At 42.2% G+C, this 15692-nt stretch overlaps 1 long non-coding RNA gene across 1 annotated transcript; it reads right to left on the minus strand.

Moving 5' to 3' along the window:
• Window positions 1-402: 402 nt before the first annotated feature.
• On the minus strand, window positions 403-5010 carry LOC144151778 (uncharacterized). Its single transcript, XR_013318967.1, has 3 exons — window positions 4928-5010; window positions 1323-1406; window positions 403-573 (listed from the first exon to the last, which is right to left on the minus strand). It is a non-coding gene; the product is annotated as an uncharacterized LOC144151778 (long non-coding RNA).
• Between the last annotated feature and the right edge of the window lie 10682 nt (window positions 5011-15692).

Consider the following 15692-nt stretch of genomic DNA (forward strand, 5'->3'; position numbering starts at 1 on the left):
AGGCTGCAACAGCACCAGGTATGGCGGCGCGGTCTTTAAACCAGCTGGTGGTATGATCAGTTACGCATCGGTGAGCTGTGGAGTACAAAAAAAAATGATATTTTGCGATGATCAATGACGGGGTAGCACTACTCACATGAACAGCACACTTGCAGGAGTGAATCGCTGCGTAGGTCTTCCAGTGTGCTTTGAAATCAGTTTTGGTTCTCTGAAATCCACTCAAGTCCCGTGCTACGAATTTTTATTTCTTACACCTTTTATGCAACGGGAACTCTATCTTGGAGGACATAAAAGCTGTCTCTATAAAAGCTGTATCTATAAAAGCTACACATATATTCGGACAGTTTAATTCCTGGAACAACAGAACAGCTGTGTGAAATGTATATTTGTAATCTACAAGTTATCTTTACTTCACGCACTTTCCACTCTATCATTTTCTAGGTTTGTGCTGACACCATTTGAAGTAAACCCTACACACGCGGCGCGGGCAAGAGTCCCGGTATTTTGCCATACACTTCTTGGGGGGCTCACCGACGGTTTCGTTCCACACATGCATTTCACACTGCAGGCCTCCTGCGAGAAGAACATCCATTCCTGCTAAATCATTTACTATTTTCGGCCAGTTAGCAAGACGCTCCCACGTGCATAGCGTAGTTATATTTATTCCAGAGGAAATATATTCTTACCCAATTTACCCACAATTTATTTTAAAAGAAACACGTTACTTGGGTAAAGTTACAAATCAAACGAGTTCTGAAGTTTACTTTGTTTGCAGTAGTACGGAACAATACAAGGGGTCCCTTGCAACGCCAAATAAAGGGTAAAATATTGATGAACACTGCTGGTACAAGATAATTTTGCGTGTATATTCCATTGCAAAAAGGTACGTTAGCGGAAAAAAAGTTCCGCACCAGAATAATTCAAGCTGAGGAACAACCAAGGTAGCAAGGTTAAGGGTACGTGCAATGTCATTGCAAAACGACTTAAAAGCTGTACAGCTATGTTTGTTGGAAAAAAATCCCACAAATAAAAACAAGTACTTTTTTTAAATTGCCCAACTTAAAAGGAATAGTTAGGTAACTTCTTCCTGACTCATAAGTATAACTTCATGGTCAAACACTTTAGCACCTTATTTCTGAACGCAAATTCTTCAAAACAGTGAGTGCCCCGTTGTCAAAGACCTGAATAAGGTATGGCTGAAAGAATAACTCGGCTCAATACTGACATGCTTCAACTACACTAAAGTATAAGGTCACACTTTCTTGCAATAAACGAAAGATTTGAAACAAGTTCTTCACATATACTAGCAAATTTGCGCTTACCAGAATTGTGGATTGTAAAAATTGAACACAGTTCTGTCGTCGTCCAATATAGTAGGGTGTACCTTTTGCCTAGCAGTCGCCTTTCTGAAAAAAAAAAGACTTTTATAGTCGTTCGCTTCCTTAAAAACGAACCATCTGTTGTAAATAACAAAGGGGATGTTTATTTTGTCCGCAAGGAATTTTATTGCCGAACGTATAGTAGGCGCACAAATGAAATCCTTTCCGTGCCATATATAAATATCACTTAATAAATACACATACACACGCACGAACACACCCACACACAAGCACACACGCACGCACGCACGCACACACAGACACACACAGACACACACACACACAAACACATATGGGAAATGAGGGGCTCATTGAATGAAGCCAGAAATAAGGGTAGGCAGTCAAGAAAGCAATGGAACCAAAGCGGAAAATGTGGGTGGACAGATATATTTTTTTTTGAAAGATAGAAAGTCGAGAAAAAAATGCCCGCTGGGTTGGATCCTAACCCCCGCCGGGTGGGCTCGGATTCTATCCGCCGGGTAGAGGTCGTGGGTCCTGATCCCACCCTGCGGGCATTCTTTCTCTACTTTATCGCTTTCTTTTAACGAGCCCCTTATTTCCCATTCTAATTCGCTATATGCACAGCGAGGGTTTGTGTTGCCCTGAGGGTTTCTGGTGCCATAGGTAGCTTAGGAGGGTTCAACGCTGGTCGACCGTTCCCGACGTGTCGTGGACGCCAGAGTCTCGGCCCCGGGATTAAAAAGAAGGTCCCCTTCGCACTTAGCACTCTGAGTGGCACAAGCTACCACCCACAAGCAACGGAAAAAATTACCTTTAAATAAATACCCAAGAAAGTGGAGGGGAAAATAGCCCCGCCGGTGACGTAGTGGTCATCGCACTACACGCGTATTATGGAGGTCGTTGGTTCGGATCCCAACCGGCGGGTATTTTTACTCTACTCTTCTCTTCATTCGCGCTAATAGCGAACTAGTGCTAATTTATTTATTTATTTATTTATTTATTTATTTATTTTATAACACTGAGTGCATATTACCGGTGATGACATGCGCAGCAGAAAATGGCGCCTTACTAAAACAACGACAAAGCAAACTGTGGTCGGCTAAAGTTGCCATGTAAGCAAAAATGTTAAGAATAACACAAAGGACAGGAAATGAGCTACCTGGATCAGAGAACAAATTGGGGCAGAAGATATAATATTTCAAATAAAGAAAAAGAAATGAACTTTCGCTGGTCATGTAGCGAGACACACTGACAACTTGTGGACAATAAGGGGAAAGCAGTGGATACCAAGAGACGGGTATATAAGAAAGGGAAGGCCATTATCCCAATGTAAAGACGAAAAAATTACGCCCACCTCTCCTCGCGGGAACCCTGGTGTGATGCGACGCTGAAGGGGTTTCCATTGTGCGTTTCTGTTGGGTACATTCCTCGAATTGCGTGAGCTAATCGTCAGGTAATGCGAGAGAGAGAGAGAGAGAGAGAGAGAGAGAGAGAGAGAGAGAGAGAGAGAGAGAGAGAGAGAGAGAGAGAGAGAGAGAGAGAGAGAGCAAGCGTATCGCGGACGACCGTCGACTTTTAGACCGGCCGGAGCGCGGCACTCCGCTTATATGCGCAGCGCGCCCCAAGGAGAGGAGACCGCGGACAGAGAGGGCGCTGCGCATGCGCATAGCGCGCTTGCGCCGCGCGCAGCGCAGACCACCGGCGGAGTGAGAGAGCGCGCCGCACTGCGCGCGCCAGAGATGTAGGGGGAGAGGGCGCGCTATCACGGCCAGAGGAGGAGGGGCGCAGCGGTGCGGACAACAACGACGGACGCACGCAGGAAGGACAGGGCCGCCGACAAGAGATGCTCTCACCGTCGCATCTAATAAGGAAATTCAGGGATAAACTGTGAACTAGAGTGACGCAGGCCAGGGGTGGTTGTTGTTCAGTGGAGAGGCCTTCGCCCTGCAGTGGACCTGAGCAGGTTGATGATGATGATGAGAATGATTGATAATACTGTTGACCCTCTAATGAGGGTCGTTACATGGAGGTAACAAAAACACGGCTCTATTGCACAGGCATGAACAGATGCGTGATTACGCACTATTTAAAAAAAATATGTCCATATACTCTACATCAGTTGGTAGGCTATTTCATATTTGAATTAAATATAGAAAAAAGTACTTGTAAACGTAAGTAGGAGCAGTAACAACTTGATTGCTTTGCTGTGATTTATTCGAGAACTAAATTTTGTAAGCGTTCTTACATAACGTTATTTATCTATTTTTGATGCTCCGTGCATTATCTAAAAGAATTCAGCGGTTGCTGTGTTCTGCTTTCCATCACTTCCCGTTCGCACTCGCGAGGCATATTTGTTAGGGAGTTGTTGCGGCGATACGTAAAATACAACAAAAGGGCTGGCATTCGCTGTATTTTTCTACTTTCGATTTAAACGTTTGTGGTGTAGGCTTCATACAACATACTGATTGATTGATTGATTGATTGATTGATTGATTGATTGATTGATTGATTGATTGATTGACTGATTGATTGTTGGGTTTAACGCACCGAGTCTACGCAGGCGATGAGGCGCGCCGTAGTGGATGGCTTGGGTTAATTTTGACCACCCGGGGATGGTTATCGTGCGTCTAAATCTAGTACACACGGGCGTTTACTGTTTTTGCCTGTATACTTTATGCGTTTATGCTTTCCATCAGAAAAACGGAAGTCGTGGCCGCAAATATACCCCGCGTCCTCGTGCTCAGCAGCACAACGCCTTAGCCACTCTGCAAACGTGGCGTGTTCTTTATACAATATAAAATTTTCTAGTACAGGCCGCCGGACAGAATTTCGACGGACGGAGTTGGCCGTATAGAAGTTGGAAAACTCCCAAAAATAAAAAATAGAAAAAATGAAGCCCTGCATTCCCACAAAAAAGCAGATTGCAAAGAGAGATGTTTTTGGTTTGACAGAATTCTGCAGAACCAAAAAATATGAAACAGAGAAAAAAAATAGAGAAAATGTCAAACCATGTAGTGCCCCTATTTAAACAAAAATGTGGATTTTACGGAAGTAACAGCTGTTTTGTTATAATACCGTAAATGAAGATAATTGATCGAACCGAATTGAGAAAAACCAAAAAAACCTGGCAGTAAAAAACTTGCTCTCGACAAGCGGCATAAAAATGCTACGCATAAGTAGAGAATTTTCTGAATTTCAATAGATTTTTTGGATAACCCGTAAACCGTTCAACGCTTTTTGTTCTAACCAGCGGAAGCTTTTGAATTAAGAGTAATATGGATAAGTAGTGCGGGGAGTTAGCAAACAATAAAATAGTCAACGATTTCTTCAACACAACCGAAAATACACGCAAGTACTTACGAGTTTCGCAGAGCAAATGTTCACAAGCAGACATTTATTCTTCATTCTTGAGCACATAAACAAAGGTTCTCACAAAATTGCCAATAAGTTATGACGAAGCCGATAGCAAATACGTTTTCATTGATACACATAGGAAGTAGTTTAAATTTCAAACTGTATGGGGTAAAATATTCCATGCCCATGTGTGCTATCATAACATCCTAAAGTAGGCGATCTACGAAACTTACCTGGGCTCTTGTACGTGGTCAAGATAGGGCAACGATCCTTTTTTGTGGCTTTAGAAAGCGTTCCCCATAAAGCCTCACTTCGCCTGTTTGCGAAAAGTTGACAATTTTAGTGTAATCACACGACTAGAGAAATAAGACTAGGGCGCACTTCGAAAAATTGTAGTATCCTTAGCAAGACATCACAAGACACCTTCTTAGCATTAGATCGATCTATCTCGCATGTGAGCCGACGGTTAACACTAGTTATTTTCATAGGTTATCTTTTGCCAGCTTACGTCGTTCCCAGGATGCTGTGAGCACTTTGTTTTTGCAACGCTGAGCTTGTCAGTGTTGAACCTTGTTATGGAAAAGGCATCCTTCCTGAGGCGGAAATGACGATTTGGCCTTCCTGCCGCGTTGGGCACCCGTTCATGCTACCGTATCAAATCATGCTAGCGCTATCATGTTACCGCTATAACCATGGCGGGAGGAGCGGGAAACTGCTGCAGTTGCTCATGTTAAGTTGCTCGCATACCGAACAGAGCACTTTTGGTAACAAGGTTCGACGTTAACTCTCGTAAAGAACTCCTCATGACACTCGTTAGTTTAGACGGGAATTATTCAAAACTGCGATTACTTTAGTTTGTTGAACGGATATCTAGCAGGAGAGATTTCTGTAGCCATATAACATCACAGCCTGAAAACGCAGCACTTTTATACAAAAAATTTCGACACTTTCGCACCTTGGTCTTACATGTAAAAAAGCCGAGGTTTTCTTACATACGGTTGTTGCAACTCGTATTACGTTGCTTTTCCTTAACGCAAACGGCTTTTTCAGAAATACTGCTAAGATTTTAAGAACATTTACGTCCCCTATTTCTTCATGTTTATTACTTTCATTCTTTTAAATACTCTCCCGATTGCTTGCTTTTTATCAGATATTACGTCCAGTAAAGAAACGTTTCATATTTTAGTGTTGGGTTGCAGTATTGTATGTGCCACTAATTCTTCTACCTTGCAAGAAGTTTCTCATCACTTCAATTTTTAATAGCGTAAGTTGCCAGCTGGATCGCTTAAATTCTACTGATAATGGGAGCCCTTCCTGGAGATAGAGTTGTTGTATCCCTTCAAGGAAAAAAAACAATTCACATCATTATTACGGGGGTTTCGGAAGTGGTGTGAGGACTAATACTTGGTGACATATGGTGATACATATAAAAAAGCTTTTTTTTTTCGACCGCATTCAATGCGGTATGTCGGTATCGGGGCTTTCGGCATTGAAATTCGGCAAATATTTGGCCAAGCGTACCTCCAAATTTACTTACTGAAATTTTGCTGCCAGCACCTGTACACGGGCGTTATCATATCTTGTGTTTCACGGGAACAGGAATTTTCTTCTTTCTTCATAGGAGGTCGACAAGCCTATCCACAGGTTACAGTGTAACCCTTTTCGATAACTGTCCTAAACTGTTTTCATTATCAACCGTGTTCTCGACCTAATTAGATGTTTTGCGCAAACGGCACACAACCATAAAATCCAGGAAAAGAACCTCCGGATCATTCAATTTGACGACGCTTGGTTTCGCATGCCAGTTTTCTGACAGCTTCTGTGCCCCTTGTGTTTTCATTTTGTTTGTTGGAGAGAACAATGTCCCTTCAATAAACATTACTTACTGAAGGAACCTTTCCACGTTCTTGGCTATGTCACACCTGGTAGAGGAGTCGGGTGAGTGCACGTTATGCATCCGGTCGGCGCCAAGCAAGTCGCACTTCGGCCAGCCGCCGACTGGAAGACCTTTACCTACATACCACCTCTTTGAATAAACGCTGAGGTGAATTTGTGGGACATCTGTTTTTGTTTGGATTGCAGAGACTGGCTTATATAAACCCGTCATTCATAGTTTATCCGGTCGATAAAGAAGTATTTAATTTATCAAGCCTGAAAGAAGAAAAAGTACCATGGGACATTTACGGCGGCCGCAACAACAGAGCAACACAGCCAGAGCGCTGCCAGGGAAGTAAATATAAAGTATATATTTTATAGCCTGTTTATTTTTAGCTTCATCTTTCCAGGCGGCTTAGATGACTATTTGTTGAATAACGCGTGTGTAGTAAGCGTCCCTCAATTTGCCACAAATATCTCATCTCTAGTTTCTGCATTCGTTTGGCATCAATGTGATCGCACTTGTTAGGTTGTACTGGTGTCCGCTGTGCTTGTGTACCCAGCGCAAAAAGGTTTCTCGGTCCTTTGTTGTAGTTATCACAATAAACGTTCCGGTTGATTTTATTCTTTAGTACACATATTACCTTCGCTGACTCTTCACCCGCTTTAAATTGGCCTTAGAGGTCCTACAAGCGTGCCTCTCAGTGAAGCGCCGCACGTGGGCTTGTGTGGAGCTACTTTTCCCTTCATTTTCATTACTAAGTTTTACACAGTCTACGAACAATGAAACTAAGAATGCATTCGTATAGCCTCAAGTCGTGACATGCCATAGTTTTAAATAAGGGAAGGAATGGCGACGCGCAGTAGGCTGGCGGACTGACTATGTCGAAGGGTCGGCGAGCCACGAAGCAGCCAAGGCAAACGAAGCTATCTCGAGTGAGCCTCATACGAAACGTCACAGAAAATCGGCAATGAGGATGAAAAGAGGAGGGCAGCATTTTAGAATAGATTTTTGTACTAATTAAAGTCTAATTAATGTACTAATTAAAATTTTGTACTAATTGTTGTCCAAACATCGCCCAGGAACTCCAGACTACAATTTCTGCAGGTAATTCCACAATGTTTACAAATCCCATCAGTGTTACTTTAGCAAAGTTCGACTAAAATGGAGACTACGACAATGACGGAACTTGGGAGATCGTCGTCGATGGTTTTGCAGAATCAATGCAGCCACCGCGGTTTTATGAGTTGCCTTCTCAAGATACAGAATATGAGCTTTTGTGGGTTCGCACGTTTACTTGCTACGACAATGAGGGAACACTCATGCTAGTGTAGTTTACTGTGAATATTCTGCCTGTAAATTGTTTGAGAACCAGCAGGAACCCTCACGATATTGAAGTTCCCCAAGGCTGAGCTTCCGCATGTTCATGCGTAAGGAAGATGCGGTGGTCTTGCTGCAGAGTCGAACCCGGTGCCATACTATAGGTTTGTAGTATTCTTTCCGGAAACTAACAGGCTCCTTCGCCGAGTGAAACTGTTAGACGACGATTATTGTGTCACACTGCGCCTTTTTGTCTGTTTTCCATGGTTACCACCAGAGCCTGCCCGCTCTCCGCAATGTAATCGTGTGGTGTATGTGAAGTGCGTGGTCCCTCACGAGCAAGAGAGAGAGAGAGAGAGAGGAGAGAAATGACTTGATGGTCGAGATTGGTTTTGAAGTTTGACGTTTTGGAAGTTCTTCTTCCTTTAGTTGACAAAACAAATTTCTCTCATCCTGGCATCTTCGGCCATTCGGACTGCTGTGAGCTGTGGTTCCGGCGCGAGACAGTGGAACAGACTCGAATTGTTCTGTAGTCCTACTATTATATATTTTAGGTGTAACTATATCTGCATCGTAATTAGGACCGGTTGCATTTTCGGAGCTTATGGCAAACCATGCAGTGTGCTGTAGTTCTGATTTCTTTCTAGGTCTGTTTCTGCATCAGAAGGCCTGTTTATTTGAGAAAGGGTGAAGTTTGCAGTGACTATCCTATGCCGCTCTTTCCTCATGTCGAGTGTCCTCGACATGATCCTGTGCTTCTTGAATAGAGACTACAACACATAAATGAGTCAAAATCACACACCAGGGCATTCTATTAGTCGATGTTTGAATGTGCGCGGAACTTCGGTGACAGTTCTTCGAGATTTGTGCATTCTTGTTTCTTGCGGAGGACAAGTTCTCTGCAATAAACGTTGTTTGATGAAAGAAGCCCCCATTTTTCCAACCTCGTGACAATGTTATACTTGAAATAGTTAGAAGCAGCATTGGTGTAATAAGTGTTTATCTCATTACCCTGCTGCTTCAAGCTATTACTCACAGTAGGAAGTCGAAAATAAAGAATGTAATTTTCAGTTATCGAATAACAGCCAACCTGTAGTCACTAAGTATTTTTAAGCTTCACATTTGATGCTGTCAATCTATATGTTATGTGTATGCATGTAGAGGGATGTGGCGCATGTAGAGGGATTCTTTGAGAAAGCTTTGGTTCTCGTTTCAAGCTATATAAAGCTACTTCAGGTAGAGTGTAATTGTATTTGCGTGTTTAACAGAAATGTTTCTCCCATTGGTTTAGTGTTGCCTTCAGTGAATAAAGTATAAAATATATCTTCAAGTAGGAGGGTCACTTTGTCTAATCAACCCAAAACAGCGCAAACATACGCCAGCGTTGTTGTGGAGGCTGTTGAAATCTCTTCGGTGTCCCACAGAGCCATACTCTCATTTTTCATAAAATATATGAACCTAATTATTGACTCGTACGTAGACTACGTGAGAAGCGCTTTAAAAGTGAAAAGGGTTTAACATCAGCATCGTAGGGGTGAAAAACTGCCAGGTTTTGAAATTTTTTATATTTATGCTTTAAAAAACCTACTTTTACAAGTTGTTAGGCAACAAAACTATTTAGTCACAACAAGTTCCCGAGAATAATAGTTCAAACAAATATTCTGTAATTTGTTCTATTGTCATTTCCAGTATCTAATTTAGTAATATCAGCACAAAAAGACCGGGTTGGTCGTCTTTCAATTATAGGCAAACTGGGGATAAAAAATGACAAAAGTACACAAATGAAGACGTTACGTCATTGATCGCGGGGCTCTAAACATCAATTCATGTTTGAGACGTCCCAATATTACAGTTTTGTATTCATTAGAGGCTTCACAGCAGTACGTGTTGTATAGCTCCATCGTAAATTAAGAAGTGCAACAAATTTTTATCCCAAATCTGCTAATTCCTCTATAAATTTCTGCGAAAATTTGAAAAAAAACGTGCGTCCTAATTCAAGCTTTGTAAACATACTTACTCATGATCGCCATATAGATAGCTCTGACGAAAGTTGTAGTGGTGCCTTGTCAAATGTAGCTTTACGAAGTTGACGCATGTAACTTGCTTTCTGTGAATTACGGGTGGGTAACTTTGTATGAGCACCCATATTGGATTGGTAGTTTGCAAGGACTGTAACAAAATGTTTAAAAAGTTGTTAATACAAAGATTAAACACGACGGAGAAGTTATTGCAAGACAATGCTGAACCCGGCGGTAAGGTATGTTCGGCCTCCCCAAGAAGCTGAACGTTGGCATATTATGTTTATGTGAGTGCAATAATAAACACTGAAGCCACAGGAACTTTGCGTCCACTTTGAACCTCTGCGTCCACTAAGAACCAATTTCGGTTGTGAATTTGAGGGTAGGGAACACCTTAAATGTTTTTTTCCAACTTACTCACAGAGAGGTAACATGATTTCTTGCCATTAAAGGAAACGATGCAATACCTTCAATCTGTAGGCTGAGTTGCAATTACATTTATTCCTTCAGAACTATTCATGTGAAATTTTGAAACAGTCCGAAATCTCCTCACAAGTGATTTATTCGCACAATTAGCGTCTCTGAAATGGACATTTTGACATACACAGATTTAGGATTCACCAAGATACAAGCGATTAAAACAAAACTCCTAACAGATACTGAAAAAGTAGCTATAGGTATTCTCATGCAAATAAAAAGTTAGCGTAATATGTCAAAATAACCCTGAGGTAAAAATGGGTACGTTTGGATGCACCCAGATTTGTAAGCTCGGAAAGAAAGTCTAGTATTTGTTTCTACCACCGATAAGCCCCGTTTACATCTCCGGTTCGATTTTAAGTGAACTAGCGTTGTTTCCACGTTACAAGAATAGGTAAAAAAACCGAGTCGATGACTGTTAACTTTTGGGATAGTGTAACGTTTCAAGCTACATTATAAAACCTACAAGTGGATGAACCGTGGTAGGCCCCTCAGGTGGCATGCGGTATGTTGATTTGTATTGTTTCTGTGGGAAGGAAAAAATGTATATTACAAACCCCGTTGCTGTAGCATGTGGTATATTTACAAAGATGAAACGGAGGTCCCTTATTAGGTCTAATTAGCTGTTCGACGTTTTGGTACCCTACGGGTAATTTGGCATGTCCGCCGCGTGCCGCGCCGCAGCAGCCGAGTTCGCGCACTAGATAACCTTCGAGGCTGTGGCGGCATGTGTCTGCCCATATGAGTACCTTTGCCTAAGGAAATCATCGCACTAGCGAACACTAAACAGAGACAAAGCTAAAAGAGGCGACGAAATACAAGCTAGAACTTCAACTCAGTTTATGCAACAGAAACACAAAAAAAGGCTACATGTTCATGAAACGTGTACATCAAAACCTCTGTCTCTGTTTAGTGTTCGCTAGTACGATGATTTCCTTAGTTAGTGACCAACTCGTTTAACTTACCACCTCAGTCACCTTCGTGACGAGCATCAACGGGCCTTGCGAGCCCCTAAACAGCTTCGCTGTTTATATTAGCGGCGTGGGTGGCTGCTAACTTTGCTGCATAAGTCGTCGACGAAGATTGTCTTCTGCCGCTGCCACCCAGATGGCTCAATTCTCTTCCTCGCTACCTGTCAGGCTTTTTGCCTCCAGCCTCGCTTCTCCAACGATAAAAGCGGCAGAGGTTTGCTCAAGTGCAGTCAATCTTACCGCAATAATCTGCTTGCGCGCCATTTAATAGAACATTTCGTTACCGCTGTGCTTGATGGAGAACCGCCAGAAGTATTGGTGTCATGAGCGAGTAATTTTTGTATTTTTGGTAAAAATTTCTTTTTCCAACGCGGATTTTCTATCTGCTCTCGCAAAAATTATGCCGCCATGTACTATTACGAGCAATATGAAAGGGAACACGGGAACGCGTGGCAAACAGCCTCGAAACAGACTCGGAGCGATACGCGGATGGCGCTGTGAAAAACAGAGGGGAAAGGAGGACGCTCTTCAGCTAAGTGTTGGCACTCCCACCACGCTGGGATTTCTAAAAAGCAGCAACTTACGTCATTTCACCGATGATAAAGTATCGTCCGGACGCCGATAAGACGCACGGCGGGAATGGGAACAGTTGTCAGAACAGCATCTCCCTTTCCAATTTGTTTCCGACGGCGGCCGCTGCGTATCACTGATAGCTGGGTCTGCGGGTGTTTTTCACGCGTTCCTGTGTTCCCTTTCATATTGCTCATAATAGTACATAAACACTAGAACACTTCAAATACCGCTTAGTTTTTGCTGTTTTGCCTGAAGTATGCCTAATAGTTTCTTTTTCCTCAACAATGCCGACAAAGATGAACATTGCGACCGGATTCCGCACTTTGGAAATGTTTTGTCTATACAAATGTCTAGCTGAAATTTCAGCGAACTTTTAAACGGGTGGCAGAATCGAGTGACGGACAGACAGACAAGCAACGACGTAGACAGAGCAACATTTTCTAGTTTAAGTAGCCCACAAAGATATTTTCTCCAAAAATATTGGAAGGACATACGGACCATATGCATACTACTGGTGTAATAAGGAGCGGAACTGTGAGCCTCTATTCATTCGAATATACTATTTTGGAAAGGGGCCATGGTAATCTGCAATATATGCAAGATTATTGCTCATTTGGTAGAAGAATTGTCCTGAAGAAAACAATTGGCTAGGTGTTGAACCCAAATATTCATGTTTCTGTGAACTGTGATGATTACAAATTGACGTGCGGATGGTTATGCCACCCTGATAATACTAGCCACCTCGAAACACGGCGTTATAAGCTATCGGGCAAAGGATTTCTGAAGATTCGTTTTAAGGATACAGAAGACACTACTGTATTTGTGCGAGTTATAAAAGAGTGGCCAATTTCTTTGGATAATACAGAAAGCACGAAAGCAGTTTTTATTGTAGCCACGGCGCAGTGTGCATGCTTGTGTAGTCAAGCTGGAAATGTTGGAAGAGGAAACAGGGCCTTTTGGAAGGGAAAAAAAGGCTTCCTACAAGCGAATCAAAAAATATTTGCGCACACTAGCAGCAGAGAGAACAAGAAAATGCACTTTAAAGTAAATGCCTCCCACGTTAAAACTAATTAACTCAGCCAGTGTAGCCAGATTGTAAAGAGGCTTTAACACCACTGAGAGGGGAGTACAAGAACTACAGTGGGAGGGGGGAGGTAAAAAGAGATGGCGTTATGGTTCCGACACGGCAAACGAATATCGCAATTCGACATTTCCCGCAAGAAAAGCAGATACATGGTCAATGTTTATCAAAATAGGCCAAGTTTGGTTTGATCAGTTTCTAGAGAAGCAGCAATTTGGGTTAGCCTCTGGTGCAAACGTCAAATTTCGAAGATATTTCTTCCTTCGGTTCTGCCAGTGACCACACACTCCAACCTAAAATCCTAGCCTCAAATTGTCCTACGCATTCTACTTGCACGTATCCTGAGAAAATACCGCATGATCTTCATCTTCACGCGACCTTGCTTGGGGGACAACGTGGAATGTATCTATCTCGGTCTGTTTTTCGATGGTTCGGTTCTCTTGAGATCATCATTGCCGAAAAGTGAAATACGGCACCAAGTCGTTAAAATGTGGTGAACATTTGCGTTGGCGGTGTTGAGGGGCTATACTCGGTGACAACTTCAGACCGGCACCAGAAGTTGCCGCTGTGCCTTATCACCGTAGTCGGATGTTTCTCCGCGCGGCGCAAGTAGGTCGTTACTGGGAATATTTTCAACATAGCGTGAGCCGTTCCCGTGATTTTGTGGTCTTTATATGCTTATAAATGACTTCAGTGACGACAAACAAACTGCGTGAGACAAGGCAGACGATATCACGCATTCATAGCAAACCCGTTTCAAAACGCGCGCGCACTGACGTCATGGGTCCGTCGCTTTGGCGGAGTGATACACTACATGAGGTGGTGCTGTTCTTGAGTTGTAACCGAGTATCGTGCAGCTCCAGCAGGCAGCATCCAGGTATCATTGCTGAAAAAATTGTTTGATTGCTTTAAACCATGATTTCATTTCTGTGATCGGAACCTTTTTCCCCCCCGAAACAACAAGAGCCACTTACAATATAGGACGGCATGCATAATCTATTGTCCTTGATAAATATTTGTGGTTTTCACCACTGTTTGACTGATCAAAACTCCACTGTGACGTTTTGTATTTCAAACATACCACAGTGATTAACCTCCTTGAAAATATTTCATGTAGATGTACCCCTACATTCCCTCTCTAATAAATTCCTCAGTAATTTGTGACAACTACGAAAGCTTTAATGACATTTGGACTGTCGAAAAACAAGCTAAGTGTTTAATGCTGACATAATTACTTAGGAGAAATATAGGTTGCCCCAGATCTTGTTGGAATACATTCACCGGCGAAAATCACGGCGAGCGCGGAAACTTGCTGCGCGAGTGTGCTCAATAAAAGCTGAGTTAGCGCTCTATATTTGGTCATCGCAACGGAAATGGATAAAAATTTTTATTTCACTTATCTCCAACCCATTTCGCTAAGGTAATGACAGAGATAATCAAGTCATTATCTCAGTTTTTTATATTTACTCGAATGCTGCTAAGGAGATTTTCGCAGTTGATTTTAATTTTCACTTGCTCGTACTGGGGACCCGCCATCTGTTGAGGCAACGGTAAATTTGAATTCGACTCGCTTTGATGTAGTTTCATATCCACTATGTTCTTCCAGATTAGATATGAGAAACACTAATTCAACGGGTACCGTTGCAATTTTTAAGTTGCTTATTTCCACTCTAAACAGCTCTGGAATTGCTTGCGATGCAAAAAAAAAAAAAAACAGACCACTATGGTAATACACAATTGCATCGAGGCAAAGAGTACATTCGTTGCATGCGAGCGAAGAACAAGTGAGTTAAAGAAATCTGTATATTGCAAGTTTCGCAAAATCATTGTTATCCCAAGACAATTCGCGTTGGCAAACCAATTTGAATCTTGCGTGCAAGTGAACTTTCTGGTGAATGCTCAGTAGCTCACAATCCAATGTACGTATCCTAAAAATATTGTGAAATTGGCCCCTACAACGACTACATCATTATGTCAAGTTTCGTTGACTTGTCTTATGGTAGTTCGCAATGCACGCGCGAACTTTATATAATTCCCGACGGCGGTCAGTCCCAAAAATTACATGAGAACTAGTGCCAAGGCGACTCTAACGCTGCACCAAGTTTCATTCATGTCTCGTATCAATATGCAGCTCAGAATGAACTTGTGAGTACTGCGGAATTGCAGTGTGCTCTCAATACTACTTCTAAGGAGGGTACTGACACCCACATATTCGTCCGCTAGAATAGAACTCCTTTTAATGTACACTTAGCCTAATAGCACTAAAAATGCCGAGTTCCTTTTTACCAAAAAAACGCGCTATAAATTGTTATTTTAAAAATCTATATTTTACTTTCTTACCCTCAAGACAGGCGCTGGCAAGCACGTTCACGCTGAGTTCTACATTTATCCCCATGCGATCTCTGGTTCTTTCGCACACAGAAAACTCACCTCATATATGTGTTGTAACGCTGGTTGATATTGTCCAAAACAAAAGGAAAGAATTGACAGAATAATACAGAACATCATTTTTGGAATATTTCAGCCTAAGATGAGTGTTTTCCATAGGTTTTGTAAAGCGAGCAGTGAGCAAAATGTCGGTATACAACGATTTCATCGTTCCATGAAGCTTTCTCTTCAAACATATTCTAGAAATCATTGTGTAGTGCTCTATTTTTTGTTACAGGTGTTCCTCCAAAATTG

Source organism: Haemaphysalis longicornis, unplaced genomic scaffold, assembly GCF_048455015.1.
Source record: "Haemaphysalis longicornis isolate Haplotype H1 unplaced genomic scaffold, Haemaphysalis longicornis Haplotype H1 scaffold_9, whole genome shotgun sequence".
Lineage (NCBI taxonomy): Eukaryota > Metazoa > Arthropoda > Arachnida > Ixodida > Ixodidae > Haemaphysalis > Haemaphysalis longicornis.